Source organism: Sparus aurata, chromosome 1 (genome assembly GCF_900880675.1).
Source record: "Sparus aurata chromosome 1, fSpaAur1.1, whole genome shotgun sequence".
Classification (NCBI taxonomy): domain Eukaryota; kingdom Metazoa; phylum Chordata; class Actinopteri; order Spariformes; family Sparidae; genus Sparus; species Sparus aurata.
The window spans coordinates 25,879,034-25,891,609 of record NC_044187.1 but is presented as its reverse complement, the minus strand read 5'-3'; the positions used below and the strand labels follow the sequence as shown (position 1 = coordinate 25,891,609).

Here is a 12,576-nt window from a genome sequence, read left to right as displayed (position 1 = left end):
CTCTCATCAACAGCTGCCCTTAAATAGGAAAATACTTTACTGTTAAGATTTAAAATTAATCACTTATCACTTAGCTTCAAGGCTGCAATGACTTTGAACAACGGCAGTGCTCACTGTAGTAAGAGCTGCAACAAACAATTGTTTTCATAATCCATTAATCTGACAATTATTTTACGATTATTCAATTTATCCAAACATCAGACACCATCCATCAGTTTCCCAGTGCCTAAGTTGATGTTATTAAGTGCTTAGCTTGCCAGGCCAACAGTTAAAAACCCAGAGATACTCAGTTTACATTGATGTTAAGATAACAGAAATAATGTATTAAAACTGTTGCTCATAATAAAGCACACTGTGATTTATCCAAGCTGGTATTATGAGCAGTTGGCTCGTAGCACCAGGCCCAATAATTGACACAGAAATTAGTTTGTTTTGATATGAAACAAAACTTCACCTAAACTAAAGAAAATATTCCCAGATATACACACACACCACACACACACACACACACACCTACACACACACACACCTGCACACGCACACACCACACACACACACACACACACACACACACACACACACACACCTGTATTTAAAAACAACAAACAGATGCTTCTTTCCCAGCATGCAGCATTGACCTGTACCTGCTGTTACTGTGGTGATATGATTTATTAATCAGTCTGCTGTTTGATTGGCTTGATAAAGGACAAATCTAATGAGGTACTTTTAGATAAGAGAGGTGGAAGTGATCTATCACTAACGCCGCTTGCACAAACACATGTGCCCGCAGACATAAACACACACACACACATACAGTCACACATGCAACACTGAGTTAAAATTCACACACACACACACACACGCACACACACACACACACACACACACACACACACACACACACACACAGTCAATTCCCATCCAACCATGCTGACCCTGAACATGGCCAAGGTTTTCCTGTTTCAGCTGTGAGGTCGCAGCAGGCGCCACAGGTGTGTATCTACAACATGATCTGGCCCAGCCAGGGCAACAGTTTAGAATTACTAAACAGCAATCCCTGACTGAGGAAGACAGTGACCTGCATGGTATCAAAACAATGAAACCCATTCATGACTTTCTTTCAAGCACTGCAGCCTGATTCTCTGTAGTTCTGAGATTTCAATGAACGACATGCTTTCCCGAGTCACAGCCACAGTGATTGGAAAAACTGCAATCTGTGTTTACAACTTTGAGAAAATTGATAGTTCAGATAATCCAGTGGGCTTTTGAATGGTTTGTTTTGTATAAAAAGTAGGGTATTCTTCTTAACCAATAAGGGAACACGTTAGTCCATCAAAAAAAATTGAATCCACACATTTTTGAACTACGGTTCTCACACTGTCAATCTGCAGTGAGGATAGTCGATTGGAATGACATTGTGACAGGCATCTGTCCTGCACGAATTAACTGAATTCTGTTCAAAACTGTTCCACTGCACTGGAAGTGATTCATTTTACTCCACATTTGCAATTTTTAATATTAAAATCAAGAATACTTTAATCCCATGAGTGTCACTTTAAAGAATGGGAAAATACATAATCAGCTCATTTCATTTTAGCAGAATCTGAGCTCATTCTCATAATAAGATCATATCATCTTTATGTGATATTCTACAAAAAGTGTAATAATAATAATAATAATAATAATAATAATAATAATACTGAATTATCAATATTGTTTACTGGATTTGTACACTGAGATAATAAGAGATTATGCAGAGATTGCAGATGAAAAATCTTTTCAATTTCTATTTCATTTGAGTGTTTGATTACAAAGTTTCAGGTCAATAAGGGTCAATGGTGACTTTCAAACCACATTACATTCTCCCTCATTGCCTTTTCTACTTGCCTCTTTGTAGTCAATCCACTTCTCCCTCTTTGAGATCACCAAACAGCAAAAAGAAAAAAAAAACCTCCATGCCTCTCCTCATTCTGCTTTCTCTTACTTCTTTCTCACGTACATAGAAGACATTCTCTCTGCCTCACACACATGCATAATACATACAGATACATTCACACACACAGCGGTACATAGATACACAAGCATACAAAGTGAATCCCCGTGCTGCCCTTTGAGTATCAAAAAGCCTGGGAAAGATGCTGATTTCAGCGAATGGCTGTTGAATCTTAATGTTTTGGGGGTTTTCATCTCTCTTCTCCAGCGGCCAGAGAGACATGTTGGGATTTGACACAAATAAAAATAAAAACTAACCCATGACATGGTTTTGTTCAACTCTCAGCCTCCCACTGTGGTTTGTGAGTGTGAATACTTTCTTCTTTATTCTTTGTGCTAGCCATTGACCAGCAGCACAAGCCCAGTGTTATGTGTGTATGTGTGCATCTCTATATCTGTGTGTATGTGAATTTTGGATGCATGTTTGTACACGCGCATCTCTCTATGTGTGTTTACTGTGGGAGGTAAACATGTATGCGTGTGTGTGTGTGTGTGTGTGTGTGTGTGTGTGTGTGTGTGAGCATCAGGTCTGTCTGGACTTTATTGTCAGTTCTTTTAATCAAACTGGTCCCCAATTGAGGGGAGAAACAGAGGAGGAGGAAGAGAGAAGACGAGAACAGCAGAGGATAAATGAAAGGGCAGAAAGGACACAGATACAAGGAAGAAAGAAAAGGAGGAAGACAAGGAAAAGGGCAAAAGGAAGCTGTGACATGCTGGAAAGTGAAAGACAGACAGGTAAAGAAAGGGAGGGAGAAGGCAAGTGGCAGGTAGGGGGAGAACTGAAAGGGGGCAAAGGAAAAAGATATATGGAGATGACAATAGAGGCGAGGAGAGAAGAGGAGAGGAGAGGAGAGGAAATGAAAAGAAAGGAAAAGAAAGGAAAGGAAAGGGAAGGAAAGTTTCAAGTTAAAAAGCTGGAAGAGTAAACAAAATGGGGAAGAGACAAAAAACAAGATTGAGGACTGGAAAACAGAGTGCAGGATGAAAGATGAGTACAAACTTCAGCTCTGCTCCAGCACTGTCAGGGCAGAAACTGTGCATGTGTGTGTGTATATGTGTGTGTGTGTGTGTGTGTTGGGGGGGTGTGGGCGTGTGTGTGTGCGTGACTGCCATGTGATCTAAGGTCTTCAATGTCACTACACTGCCTGTGCTGTGATAGCAACCGATTCATCATCTGAGCATCTGGTGCCCTTGCAACAACACACACACACCTGCACACTCGCACACAATCACGCATGTACGCACAGACACACACACAAACATCAAGTACATCCTCAATTTGTTATTTTTGCCTCTTTCATGGCCTCTATCCTCGCAACCTTTTTCTTAATCTATGTTTTTTTGTATTTTCTTTCTCTTCTTGTCTTTTCTTTTATTCTCTAATTTTTTATGCTGTCCACACTCTTTTTCTACATCAAGCTCAACCTGTCCAAAATTGCCCATCCAGCCTTTCTCTTCATCTCACCTGCACACCTTCACCACGTAAATGTTGCACATTGGGAATAAGGAAAACCATTCAGCACGTTTGTTAAGCTGCTGAGAAATTAAATATGTTTTGTTGAGAAACATAGAATGTAAACATTATCAAGCAAGATGGCCAAACCGCAAGTGAGCACGATACCAGAAGTGGAATTCAGCAAAGTCCACACTCTTACAGACCACTAACAACAATGTGTGCTCAACTAAACAGAGCACTAACTGACACATGCACCAATCTATGAATGAACTGAGAGGGAGATCTGTAAAGACATTGACCTTAGTGAGTGAGAGGCTGAACTCACTGTAAGGACAAGTTCCACTGGCTTTGTTCTGATACCTCTACTGAGAAATCCACTGAAAGTGACAGGCTGATTACTAAGTGTCAGCCCTCAGATGATGTAGCCACTTGCAGGAGGGCAAAACTGCATTCAGCCATTAACCAGCACGGCCTGATCCTATTATGGAAAGCATTGCTTTTTTATGGTTATTATTTATCTATAAAGCAATACAACTACATGACCAATACATATAATGTGGATTTTGAAATGATCATGTTGCATGGAATTACCCATTGTGTTGTAGGAATGCGCTGCAACACTCCTAAATATATGTAATAGTGAACAGTGTCCTGTTTTGTTAAACAGGTGTGAAACTTATTTGTCTTATTTAAAGATAAATATGAACACTGCAATATAAATATAGCATCTTTGCCTTTTCAGACTTGTTGGTGCTAGAATAAATAGGTTTTTAAGTAGATTCTCTGCTGTGTGTAGGTCACTGTAGTGCAGACCAAACACTCATTATACAATTCTAAGCATTCTTAATAAATCAGGGGTCACCACCTTTTAATTAAAATTGCGCCCTTTCAAAACATTTAAGGCAAGTAAAACACTGGAGTGAACTTCTGAACCCGATGAAACAACCATATAACACTTTTCTCATTCCTGCAAAATGTTTCTTCTTGAATTATAAAATGTGTAGGAGATTAATAATTGAAATTCATCGGTCTGTGTGTGATCAAGGATGCAGCAACCCTACAATTTTAAAGACCTTTGAGCACCACCAATCGAAATGGAATAATTACATGCTCCCAATGTGCCATGTGGATGGATATAGCAGCCACCTGTGTCCTTGTACAACCTGGTTTAATAGAAACAAACAATTCTATGAACACCTATAACAGTACTGTCAGCTGTAGTATTGGTTACATGGTTTTTACCACATTTTATTTATTCTGTTGTTTCACCCACTGATGATGATGCAAGCATACAAACATGGACAGTACTGTTTATCACACCATGATAACTGCATTTTTGAATACAGTTTTATGAATATTGGTATTATAGTAATTATACTCACTTCATGTTCTAATGAAAACCGAATGTTACAACTTTAATCACAAATGAAAAATCCAGTAGGTAGGTACGCTATCACATTTTAACTACACCATTAATTAAATGTCATTCATTTTTGAGTTGCAGTGAAAGAAGAATTTGTTGTGGTAACTTTAATGTTTCTTTTGGAGTTTAATTGTCTTTGAATCATGGCAGAAAACACAGAACACCAGAGAAAAAAGACATTCCAAGACATTCTACCTATCAATGGAAAGGGAGATAGAGAAGACGTAGGCTGTCTTTCTTAAAACCGCAGTTGTAAAAAAGAATGAAACCTCCTCAAAGATATATTTAGAAGGGTCCCTTCAGCCGGCAAGACACTGAAGGGTTCAGCCTGCTGAACGTGTTTGACTGACAGCTGAGCCAGCAGGGGTGTGGAGGTACAACATAAAGAAACTTGCTCCAGTAAGTGTGGTATACAAGACAAGCAACAGACTGTGTAATCTAAGTAGTACTAAAGAAAAGACCAAGCCATTTTGAATCGTATTTGTGTCATCTTGACATTTGCAGACGAGTTAAAGGGATATTCCGGTGTAAGTTTAATCCATGGTCTAAAACACCGTGAAACTGTGTTAGACTCCCTCTCGAGAGATAAAGTTTGCAGACCGCTAGCTAACGTAGTTTTAGCATCCTCAGAAACAACCGCACGACAACATTACATTGCAGTAAATGGTAAGCAGTAATTGCAGTAAACCGACATCAAAAAGCCACAAATAATGCTCAGAACAGCACCAAACTTCAGCAACATTATGAAATAGGGTCCCAGCACATATTTTGAGGCATCAAACAATTGATATCATTGCCGGATTTGTCGGAAAATATAAACGAAACTCACCACCCGAGAAGCCTTCCTCATTGTGGGGAAGCCCTGTGAGTCGATTACCGAGTGCAGTAGAGTTCCGCAGCTCAATGATGATCATTACTGCGGGACTCTACTGCACTCGGTAGTGAGGATGCTAAAACTACGTTAGCTAGCGGTCTGCAAACTTGATCTCTCGAGAGGGAATCTAACACAGTTTCATGGTGTGTTAGACCATGGATTAAATTTACACCGGAATATCCCTTTAAGCTCTTCACCACCACAGACTGTGTTGACTTGCAAACTGGCCTGGAACATGACATCAGCTTACCCTCTTAATTCAGTTCAATGTGCCACGACACAGGATATGTGTCGTGCTTACAGTTTTGTCCTTTATGTGTGTGTCTGCCTGTCAGACTGTCAGTATGCAAATAAGTTGCCACGTCAATGTTAAAACAGTAGCAGTTACAGCTTTATGCAAAGACAGAGGAAAAGTGTGTACATGCAAATCTCCCTCTCCAACTATGAAGCTGGATACCTGCGTTGCACCCACATTTGCATAAATGCAGACAGGGGGCACAGATCAAAGCAACGTTTTCTGCTTTTTGTTTACATATTGGAATCATTTTCCCAGCATGCATTGCATCTGGGTTAAACTCCACATTCAGCTCTCCCTCTTCTTGTCTGAATATCAAGGGGACTTGCCAAGTGAGTTTTCTTCTTATAAATTAATCTTAAGATGAGTCACAGTGATTTTCTCTGATGAAAAGAACGATGAAGGTTATAAGTTCAGTTCCATTATAATTTAAGTCAGCAGGGGTCCTTGTTATGCACTCATTTATTAGGGATATCGATGTTAAAGTGTCTGACACTTAGAGAAATATTAGAAGAATTATAGAAATATTCGGGAAGTTTGGGAGCTAAATGTAGCATGACAAGCTCCATGAGATACCTTTACTGAAGGGACAGGTTTACTTAAAAGTTTGTAATATGCATGGCCTGGAAGCCTTCAGCCAAAAGGCTATAATCATCCAATTGGCTTAATTAACATGGGTAAGATTGCGGTAATGAAAATCATTGTCTCTGCCAGTCCCTGGGATCAGTGAAGTACCGAACTAATTCTGAAGAGCGTCTGAGCGTGCAAGGCAATACCAAACAGTTTGCATTCATTGTATGAATCCTTATCATCAGTCACTGTCAACAGAGCATCTCTCTCTGGTGATTAAAGTCCTCGATCTGGGATTTTTCTTGCGCTGGAAGACAGGACTTTATAATCCCCAATATTAACAAACATGGTCGCATGAAAGAGGTTCTGCTTAGACAATCTGTACATGAGACAGAGCTAAGCATTTTTTTTTTCTTGAGCAGTATGTTTAAACTTAACATAATACAAACAGCTACAGGGTTGTGTTGCAATATTGTAAATAAGCCCTGCTTAGATACTTGACTAAACAGAAATATCCTCATTTAAATGATCAAACAAAAAGGTTTCTTGGCTGTAACAAAGATAATGTCCAGTCCCACTGCCCCAGTGCCCTGCTCCACATACACTTTGTAATTAATAAGGCCAAACATGGTGCCATTTTAACAGTTTCTTTCTGCCTTTGAAAAAACACCCTTTCTTTAAAACCCAAATGAATTATCGGTTTGGAGGAATAATGGCTGTATTCCAAACAAAGTGATATGCTGGAGGATGTGTGAGCAGGTTATAGCTGGTCTCTGGTCAGATACAAGCATGGCAGAGGGACGATGCTTTGAAATATGTAAGAATATAAAATGAAAGCAGCGAGGGGAAGGGATGAGGGCTGGCTCAGGACAGAGATGTAGAATGCATGGCGCACACACACACGCAGAGCAGTCCAATGTTCCAGCTCATTTCAGCACAACATCATCCGACAACAGAGAGGCTTCAGAAGTGTCTGGTCTCACACTGGTTTCACAGACATGGGAGACAACATCAAAAAGCCAATTTTCTTGCAACTCTGGCCCAAAACACAAACTTTTCTCTCTATGAGGGAGGCAAAGAGGCAGTCAGGCCGTAATCAAAGCCATGACCTTCTACCAGGTCAGCAGAGACATGCACAGTCCATCAGCTTTTTTTTGTGTATGTAATTTGGTACACATCATTTTATGGGTGCTTTTATACAAATAAATTCCATAGGGGCCTATTTTCAGTGAGGGTGGCTCCAGTAGGGACAGCATCTGCACCTCTGGCTGTGTTGTTAAAGCTACAACATTTTGGGTGCAGGGTGAGTTTGCTTGCTTACTTTGATAGTGTGCATTTTGGACACTTCAATGCACCTGGCATATGTGTGGCTGTTTAGTTTAGCTGCACATCTCTTAGTCTTTTCATTCTGGCTAGCCAACAGTCAGTCATCCCCTCCCTATCTCCCAGTATTAGTCTAATTTTTGTACCTTCCTCTCATCTGTCAGTTCCCAAATTTCATCAAACTAGTTTATGAAAGTGGCAGCTCAGAATCAAAAACTAGCTTCAGACCCCTTTCTTCAGTTAAAGATGTCTGTCTGGTCTGGTCCAGTCTTAGCTTATTTTTGAGAAGTAGGAGTGGATTGTCCTTAGGGCTGCGTAGTTTCTTGGTTTTGAAGGTCAAATATAGTTTCTGCAACATTGTACTGTCAGTGAACAATTATTCTGTGGTATTAAGCTATTGTTCAAAAGCTAAAACATGTTAATGCCAACATCTTTGAGAAAGTTAGATGCCACTGCCTGCAAGTGCAGCCTCCAGCTGTTACTGCTTCAGTAAACTCGCAAAAACAAAATTTTTGGTAAACATACATTTATTTATGAACACATTTGTTTTGCATGTGAGGAGGTCGGCTCTAGCATCAACATGACTAAAAGAAAAAAAAAAGAGGTAATAGCATCTTGCTTGCTAGGGTTTTTACCCTTAGTGACCAGCTTGAAGTTAGGGTAACTTCAGGGTTGATAGCTTGGAGGTTGTTGTCATCTCCCCATAGAGACAGGTAGCACGGTAACACACTGATAGCAGAAGGGGAATGCCAACTGAAACTGTGGCCCATTGGCAGGCTTATACCAACAGTCTTCATCCAGTGAGTCAGACTTTCTACAATGCAACACTGACAGTCTGGCAGACAGTCAGCTGGTGTCAATCACACACAGTTCGCCCCTCTGGGCAGCTGAGACCAAGTGGAAGATTTTTCTTTCTATTTAATAACAATATTTACAATACATTTAAAATATATGAGTCCTAAAAGGATGAATAAATCCATTGAAAATCTAAAAAAAAAGCAGGTATTCCAACTGCAGTACTGCTTGGTCCATCCAGTGTTCAGATATTGTCACAGAAGCATCCAGTGTCCCCAAATTGAAATGTGATCTCTGATTTATTTGCCTCCTCTCCCTTTTCAGCCATGCCTCATCGCTTCCTGCCCTTCCATCTCTCATTAGAAAAACAGAGCCAAAGCCTGGCAAAGAGGAGAGGAGGTAGGGCTGCAGGGGTCGCAGCTGGTATCCTGGATGAGGACCTGGCACAAGACAAAAAAAAGCGGAGAAAAGAGGAGATTGAGAAAGAACGGAAAATAGGAGATGGACAGATGGAGGGCAGAGTGAAATAGAGGGCTGGAGGGAGGGAGAGAAAGGGATAATGATGATGAGACTTCAGCTGGGCAGAATAGAGCTATTGGATGGATAGAAGTGAAACTGATTGGGCTGAGAGAGTTACGGAGGGTGAAAAGAGGTTGTGAGAAAGAGGGATGGATAAAGGGATGGGCAGCAGATGGGTACACCCCTGGTACTCTCTGCTGACCACTCGTTTTTCATCAAAGAAGGATTCTTAGGCACAAAAGAGGTGCGGGGCTCGACAAAGTAAGGTGGAGGTGGCAGGAGGCAAGAATCTTGCACCTTCCTTTGTTGTTTGTCTCTTTCTTCATTTTGCTGGAACCATTCAGGGAAGCCATCCAAACCTCTGCTATTCCTCATCGTTTCTGTATTCTCCTTTCTCTAGAGTTCAGTGCTCAGTAAACAATTACCAGTCATTTAAAAAAAACAGAATGCAATCATTTGAAAATGAACTTTGTGAACATTATAAATAAAGCGTCCCGATGCCCATGAAGTAATCCTTTGTATTATGGTGAACCTCTCCCCATCTGAAATTTTGAGAATGCTCATTTCATACAGGGTGTATGATTGCATATTTGCAGTGCAATCGTGTTGTTAGATTTCTACTGAAAATTGGAAGACTTCTGAAAGTCTTCTTTAGCTTTGTTAATGTTCTCTTCACCAAACAAACTCCAGGCATTAGGAGAACACAAGCAGCCAATCACAACCTCCAACACACACACACACACACACACACACACACACAAAACACACCCACACCCAAGGACTTACGCACACCCTCTCCTATCAGATGTACATAGTTGGCAGTCTTCCTGGACATCTGTCTTTCGTGGTCAAAATGTGCCAGACTGGACCAGCTCAGCCCAGTCCAGGGTCAGCAACATACAATACATCACAAACCTCTCTCGATCTCTCTCTCTCTGTGCTGTATCAGCCCTTACTCTCCCTCCATCTGTCTTTCCCAGCCGCTGTCTCCTCCTTTCTGTATCTCTGACTACAAATGCAGCCAAGCTCAGGGTCAGCTGTGCGCTCTACATCTCTGCCTCGATCTCTCTGACTCGCTCCGTTCACGCTCCCAATCTTTACTCTTTAGTTTTTCTACCTTGCACGATCATCTCTTTCGGTTTGCCATGTGTTTCTTGCCCTCTTGTTCTTTTCCTCACTCTACCTGAATTGGCTTCCCTCTCCCGTTCGCTTGCTTTGCTCCATCACTCTCTCTCCCTCTCCTTCTGTTCTGTCTACTCGCCAGCAGAGCCCCAGGGTTAAAACATGCTGGCATCCACTAGTCTGGCAGGTGTGTGTGTGTGTGTGTGTGTGTATGAGTGTGTGTGTCATGTGGAGGAGGTTGCTTCATTACACGGCCAACATCCGTAATATATGTGTGTGCAATTCTTGTGTCAATTTCATATAAAATGTCACGAGAGGTGCGAGCTAAGCAGCTGCATACTCTGTGCATGGTAAGAAAACTGTTTGTGTGTGTGTGTGTGTGTGTTTGTGTGTGTGTGTGTGTGTGTATTGACATAATGTACAGCGCTGTTAATGTTTTTTCGAGTGACAAAAAAAGTCATAACGTAGCAAAGCAGAAGAAGACTGACAGCAAACATGGATGTAACCAATTAAGGTAATAAATTCTTTCAAAAGTTTTCCGAAATATTTTTATTGGGAAGGATAAGCATTCAGTGCCCAAACAGGGCAGGTGATCTTCTCACTTAATTTTGTTAGGCATGTGGTTTAATTCCTACTCAACTTTTACAAACTCTATCTGAACAATTGCTTGGGAACACAAAACTTCACAATTGAATCAGGAGAGAAGCACGGAGACGAGGCATGGGAAATCGTCACATCCTTTGGACTGTCATGGAAAATCCGACCCAAGTCCTTCACAAAGAAATCCACAGTCCAGCAATTTCAAAACAACTTAAACTAACTGTCCACAGGCAAGTATAGGTAAGTGAGCAAGACAGGGAAGGCCTCTTTTTCTGTCATGATAAAATCCACTCATATACTGTATGGCCAATAAAAAAGTGATTATGTAAACTGTACAGTACAAGATGCACAAGCCGCGTTCAATTCCTGGGTCTGCATGAGTGTGTTTGTGGGCTTAAGTAAATAAAAGAGGCTTAAACCCAGTACTATGTGCGTGGTCTGTATGAGCAGAACTCACGGTAGCCTGGAAAGGGCTACAGCCTACTAGTGGTAGAGCAAGGTAAATGTGTAATTGGCTGGTAGTTTTACTTCACTCACCAGCCAGAAAACACAACTGTAATATATCGGTTGTGGCAGGTAATTTTGAGCATTGTGACTGAAGAATAAAGTCCATTTGCTACCTTGGTTCATTGTATGTAAGCAACAATGTGAGTAAATGTGTGCCTCAGTGTTTTTATGACCATCAATGGCCCATTTGTACAACATTCACTTGCACTCTGTCACTCTTCAGCCTGCATCTGATACAAAACTATGTGGCTTATTTAGCTTATTCTTCCAGGTCTTTCTGGGCTCTGCTGGTTTTCTAGCAATGACAATCATAATGGATCACACACACTCTCACTGTCAAGGGGGCCATAAAAGTCCAGACACAATCAAACACATGTTAAACTACTTATTGGATAATGGATTAGCTGTATTATATTAGACTCTAAACAATATAATACAGCTGTTAACACTGTCAATCTCACTGCAGGTTTGTTATCAGAATGACTGCCTGCTAAAATGCCATTTTATGGGTTTATGGTCAAAGGCAGACACACACGCAACCGCACAGACGTTTAAAAGGAGATATAAAGATCACATCTTTTACAATCGCCATCCCGCCCTCTTCAACTGAAAACAGCTCTGTTGGTGCGGTTACTGGTGAAAAGCGATTTGGTTATGTCTTAAATGAAAACAACATAAAACCAAATCGTACAAACAGATGCACTTAATTAGACTTTGTACCCAGGTAGACAGACACACATGCAAGCACACACACACACACACACACACACACACACACTCACACACATATACAAAGATGCTTTGGGCACACACTTGCACTTCTGACACAGTCTCACACTCACTCACTCACTCACACACACACACACACACACACACACACACACACACACACACACACACACACACACACCGTGATTAAAGACCAAGGCCATCTGGCACTGTAAAGAGAGCGAGGGGAAAGCACCCTCATGGATGCTGATGCAAGCCTTGAGACATGTCCTTTATACCCTCCTTTCCTTCCTTAGTTCTTTGCTTCCTGTTTGCTCATTCGCATCCTCTATTCTTTGCCTCCTTCCTCCCTCTCCTCTGTATCTGTCTTC

The 12,576-nt window shown here is 41.1% G+C and overlaps 1 protein-coding gene and 1 long non-coding RNA gene across 6 annotated transcripts in view; both read right to left on the bottom strand.

Moving 5' to 3' along the window:
• The window catches only part of LOC115581576 (zeta-sarcoglycan), a 377,326-nt gene that overhangs the window by 190,401 nt on the left and 174,349 nt on the right, over positions 1-12,576 (bottom strand). The gene's annotated exons all lie outside the window — the stretch shown is intronic.
• On the bottom strand, positions 8,443-10,416 carry LOC115581597 (uncharacterized). Its single transcript, XR_003984048.1, has 2 exons — positions 10,365-10,416; positions 8,443-9,168 (listed from the first exon to the last, which is right to left on the bottom strand). It is a non-coding gene; the product is annotated as an uncharacterized LOC115581597 (long non-coding RNA).